Source organism: Gossypium arboreum, chromosome 8 (genome assembly GCF_025698485.1).
Source record: "Gossypium arboreum isolate Shixiya-1 chromosome 8, ASM2569848v2, whole genome shotgun sequence".
NCBI classification, from domain to species: Eukaryota; Viridiplantae; Streptophyta; class Magnoliopsida; order Malvales; family Malvaceae; genus Gossypium; species Gossypium arboreum.
Genome location: NC_069077.1, coordinates 6027115 through 6032760, shown reverse-complemented (window position 1 = coordinate 6032760; position 5646 = coordinate 6027115). Strand labels below are relative to the sequence as shown.

General features: G+C 34.1%; 1 long non-coding RNA gene across 1 annotated transcript; it reads right to left on the bottom strand.

Annotated features, from left to right (window-relative positions):
- Positions 1-3769: 3769 nt before the first annotated feature.
- LOC128296461 (uncharacterized) lies at positions 3770-4770 on the bottom strand. Its single transcript, XR_008287073.1, has 2 exons — positions 4674-4770; positions 3770-3984 (listed from the first exon to the last, which is right to left on the bottom strand). It is a non-coding gene; the product is annotated as an uncharacterized LOC128296461 (long non-coding RNA).
- Between the last annotated feature and the right edge of the window lie 876 nt (positions 4771-5646).

Genomic DNA, 5646 nt, shown 5'->3' with positions numbered 1-5646 from the left:
AAAGAACTCTAACCACCGTCTCTGTCTTAAGTTCGGTTCCTTCGAGTCATTAAGTATTTCAAACTTTTGTGATCCGTATACATATAACACTTCTCACCATATAAATAGTGTCTCCAAATTTTTAAGGCAAAAACAATTGCATTAACTCAAGATCATGTGTAGGGTAATTCTTTTCATGTGGTTTTAATTGCCGTGAAGCATAAGCCACTACCTTTCCGATTGCATTAACACACAACCCAAACCACTTAAAGATGCATCATCAGTACACAACATACGGTATACGATTCGGTTGAGTTAAGACCGGAGCTTCATTAACATTTTCTTTAATCGATCAAAGCTCACGACATTCATCGAACCACATAAACTCAACATTCTTCGTAATAAACGAGTCATTGGTGAAGCAATCATGGAAAAATTCTTTACAAAACGGCGATAGTATCCTGCTAATCCCGAAAACTTCGCACTTCATTACATTCTTGGTGTTTTCCAATTCACCACCGCCAAACTTTACTTGGATCCACACGAATTCCTTCAAATGATATAATATGACCCAAATCCAACCTCATGAAGCCAAAACTCACATTTACTAAATTTCGCATATAACTGCTTTTTCTCTCAAAGTCGTAGTACAATTCTCAAGTCTTTGTGCATGTTCGGATTCATCTTTGAATAGACCAATATGTCATCAATAAATACCACCACAAATCTATCCAAATAAGACTGAAAAATTCGATTCATTAAATCCATAAATGCAGTGAGGGCATTCGTTAAACCAAAAGGCATTACCAAAATTTGTAGTGACCATACCGAGTTCGAAAAGCGCCTTTGGCACATCACACTCTTTAACCTTCAAATGATAATACCCGGATCTAAGGTCTATTTTAAGAACACTGCAGACCTTTTAGTTGATCAAACAAATCATCGATACGAGGTAATGGATATTTATTTTAATTGTTACCTTATTCAACCGCACGTAATCAATACACAATCGCAACGAACCATCTTTCTTTTTCACAAATAAGACAGTGCGCCCCAAGGTGATGTACTCGATCCGATGAACCCTTTATCCAATAACTCTTGCAACTGTGTCTTCAACTCTTTAACTCATTGGTGCCATTCTATACGGTGTTATTGATATTAGAGTGTGCAGGAATTACATCAATTGTGAATTCAACCTCACGATCTGGGGGTAAACTAGGTAATTCCTCAGGAAACACATCAGTAAACTCATTAACAACTGACAATTGTTCCATCTTCAATTCAGAACCCCGAGTATCAAGAATATAAGCTAGAAATGCTTTATTACCTTTCCGAATCAATTTTCGAAATAGAAGGTGAAATAATCGACATCATTCTTTTATCCCCAAACTCAGTGAAACTATTTCCCACATCGACATTTTAAATCAATCCGTTTTTCTCTACAATTCACTATGGCATCGTGTTCAATCAACCAATCCATTCCAAGTATAACATCAAATTCTCGAAAAGGTAACAACATTAAATCAGCAGAGAATTCACAACCTTGTATTTTCAGTGGACAATTCCGACATATTAAATTAACCAATACACTTTGCCCTAGTGGATTAGTGACTTGCAATTCAAGGTCAGTGGACTCAACAGTCATTTTCTTTTCGACACTAATGCGGTGCAAATATATGAATGTGTAGATCCGGGATCAATTAAAGCATACAGAATCATCAAAAGATAGAAATTACCACTATCACATCCGGAGCGAAGCTTCTTCCCTTGCGGATAGCATATGTACGTCAGGTACTCTTGTCTCGATCGGTGCAGTATCTCGTTCGAATGAACAGTCCAGTAGCACTACTTTGACTGAACGTTTACCTTTCGAGGAGTATTTGCTTGCTTCTCCTTTGTTCTCTATCTTCTTTTAATAATTGAGGACAGTCCGAATAAAATGATCGGTTCCACCACATTTATAGCAAGCTCCGCTCTTCCCTAACACTCACCAATATGAAATCTACCACAATTTTACATCTAAGTCTCGGAATATTTTGCACACTACTAACACTAGTCTGCTGGTTTCTTAGTTACTCCAACATCTTGTTGAGTCGTTTCTTGTTATTCGATCGTTCGGGATTATAACAGTCGACGAAATCATTTCGAACTTTTGGCGAAAAAGTCGAAGTTGGTCTAGAGAAACTTCTTTTGTATACCTCTTTACCTCTTCTTTCTCTTTGCATCTTTCATTATACACTTCTTCCATCTTTTGAGCTCGATCGACGAATCACAAATTCCGAATCTCTGTACCTCCAATCATCATTCGATTTCATCATTAAGCCCTTCTTCAAATCTAATGCACATTTCTTCCTCTGTTGGTTTACAACATCCCGAGCATATCTCTTGAGATACACAAATTCTCTTTCATATTCGCCCTTTGTTTTATTCCTTGTCGAAGATCAAGAAATTCTCTCTTCTTCTTATCTAAATATCTCTTTTCCACATACTTCTTCTTAAATTCGTTTTGGAAGAATTCCCAGGTAAGTTTATCTGCAGGTACCACTGCCTCAATAGTTTCCCACCAATTATACGCTTCTTCTTTCAATAGCGAAACTGCACATCCCAAATAGTCCTCCGGAGAACACATCATCTGTTTAAAAACTAACACATCATCTGTTTAAAAACTCTCTCCAAACTCTTTAACCAATACTCTGCTTTAACCGGATCATCGTCCGATCTCCCTCGAAATTCTTCAGCTCCAAACTTTCTGAGTTTTTCAATTGGTGTTCTTTTGCTAGATTCATCTATTAAAGGAGGAGCAACCGGGGTTGTAACTGGTGGTACAGTAGGGGGAGGAGGAGGTTGTTGTGCCTGACTTCTTCCTTGTATTGTTTCATGATACCACTGATTCATTAATCCGTAAATCATATTTTTAAGTTCTTCCTCTCTCATCAAAGAAATCGGGACATTACCACTTGTTCCCTGCTCAGAAGTCTGTATTCTACTATTAACTTCCTCTTCCTGACTAGCACCATCGGGATTATCAGACATTTTTACAATCTATAACAAAAATTAGTAATTAGATCGGATCATTCACATCACACTATCACAGATTTATATGGCATGTATTTTTAAACACTTTACACATCAAATTCGTTCCGAGAATCGACTAAACCAGGCTCTGATACCAATAAATGTAACGCCCCCTTTACCCGAGACCGTCGCCGGAGTCGAGCACGAGGCATTACTAAACTTATTTGAGCACTTAAACAAATTCATACAATTTATATCACACTTTCCAGACAAGCTGTCCAACTGTGTCATAGTTGCTAAATAATTCATATCTCGAGTTATAAAACTCTAAATCCAAATCTGTAAATTTTCTCTAAATTTATACTCATATATCTACTTACCAATTTTTTTCTAGAATTTTTGGTCAAGCCAATTAGTACAGTTTATTATTTAAAATCTCCCTTGTTTCAGGGTTTGACTACTCTGACCTTTGTGTATTACGAATCAGATATCTCTCTGTACAGAGCTTCAATGACTATGCCGTTTGTCTCTAATAAAACTAGACTCAATAAGGAATCTGTACATATAAAGTATGACTTCTAATTATCTTTGTAAAATTTATGGTGAATTTCCAAAGTCAGAACAGGGATCCAGAAATTGCTCTGGCCCTGTTTCACAAAAATTTAAACATCTCATAAAATATAGCTCATATACCTGTTTTGCTTCTTCCATATGAAAATAGACTCATCAAGATTCGATTCCATAATTTATTCATTATTTAATTCCATTTCTACTATTTTTAGTGATTTTTCAAAGTCAAACTACTGCTACTTACCGAAAACTATTTTAGTACAAATATTGTTAACTAGTTTATAACATCTTTACTTCAATTCATTCAAACTCTATACATGCCATATAAATCTTCAAACATAAAACAAAAGCTACCAGAATTGATCTGGATAGTGTGCTTTGTTGTGTTGATCCGATCTACCCACTTCACTTCAAGTCAATCTACATAAAAATATTAAACACACACAAGTAAGCTTATTGAAGCTTAGTAAGTTCATAGGTTAAAAGTAATGCTTACCAAACATAATATTTCCAAACAATACCAAAACATTTACTAAAGTTTCCTGCGATTCACAACCATTGTTATAATAATTCACATAGTTGAGCTCAACAAGAATAACTACTCAATCTCTTTCATTTGGATCACTTCTCTTTATTTCTTATAATCAAATTAGGAAACGGCTTACGAAATTGAGTACGTTGTTGCTCAATGCCACGATTCACAACTCAGTATGGTTTTCCTCATTGAAATACCATACCTACATTTTTTAACTCGGTATGGGAAATGCCATACCTACATTTCTTAACTCAAGATGGATTTGATAATACCATACCTACATTTCATTTTCAAGATGGATAATACCATACCTACATTTCACAACTCAGTATGGATGATACCATACCTACATTTCACACTTTGCCATGGAACAACCATGGTCTTATCCAATCAATTCATCACACGTCACGATACTGAACGCACTCAATCCTGCGTTTTTCCTAATTTGCATTTCCACATTTATTCTTTCATTAACAAAATCTACACAATCCCACAACAAATTCAGTATATAATAACACATTATATACTTCAATCATTCACAAATAAACATCTAATTTCAACCATATGAACTTACCCGGCTAATTTGTAGAAGATATTGAAATTTTGGGACTATTCGCAACTTTTTCTTTTCCTCGTTCTTCTTTGGATTCTTGATCTATAATATAAAATATTTCTACTCATTAGAATTTATTTGATTTCTATTTCACTTCACAATTTATGCTGTTCAAATTTCGAAATTGCACTTTTACCCCAAAATTTACAGTTTTCACAATTTAGTCCCTACTCAATTCACCCATCAATTGAACTAATTTTTCTCAATTAACACTTTATTTTATCATTATAAACTATTTCAAAACCTTTTATATTCTGAATTTCAACAGCAACCTTCAATTCACAACTTTTTCACAATTAGGTCCTAAATATCATTTCCTATCAAAATCACTTAATAAAACCACCTTAATATTAAATTAGAACTTAAATTTCATAATAATTCATCATAAAATTCCCTTATCCATCCAGGGTAACTTCCAATTTCACCCATAAAATCAAAAACTAATGAATTCTACAAGTGGACCTAATTGTAAAAGTCATAAAAACATAAAAATTATCAAGAAAAAGCAAGAATTAGACTCACATGATGTAAAAATATGAAAAAACAGATTTCTCAAGACCTTCTATGGCGTTTTGGCTGAGAAATTATGAAGAAAATGTCTAGATTTTTCAATTACATCATTATTTAACTATTAACTTTTATATATTTCCAATTTTGGCCCTTGTTCACATTGTTTTCTTGCTTATTTCATACCCAAACCGTCCAGCCATTAACCTTTGGGTCTAATTGCTCTTTAAATCCATCTTTTTAAATACTTAAGCTATTTACTCACAATTTAACAAATTTTGTGCTATTTTCAATTTAATCCTTTTCAATTAATTAGCCATCCAAACGTTAAAATTTTCTAACGAAACTTTAATACTAACTCAATGACACTCCATAAATATTTATAAAAATATTTATAGCTCGATTTTCAACTTTGAGGTCTCGATAC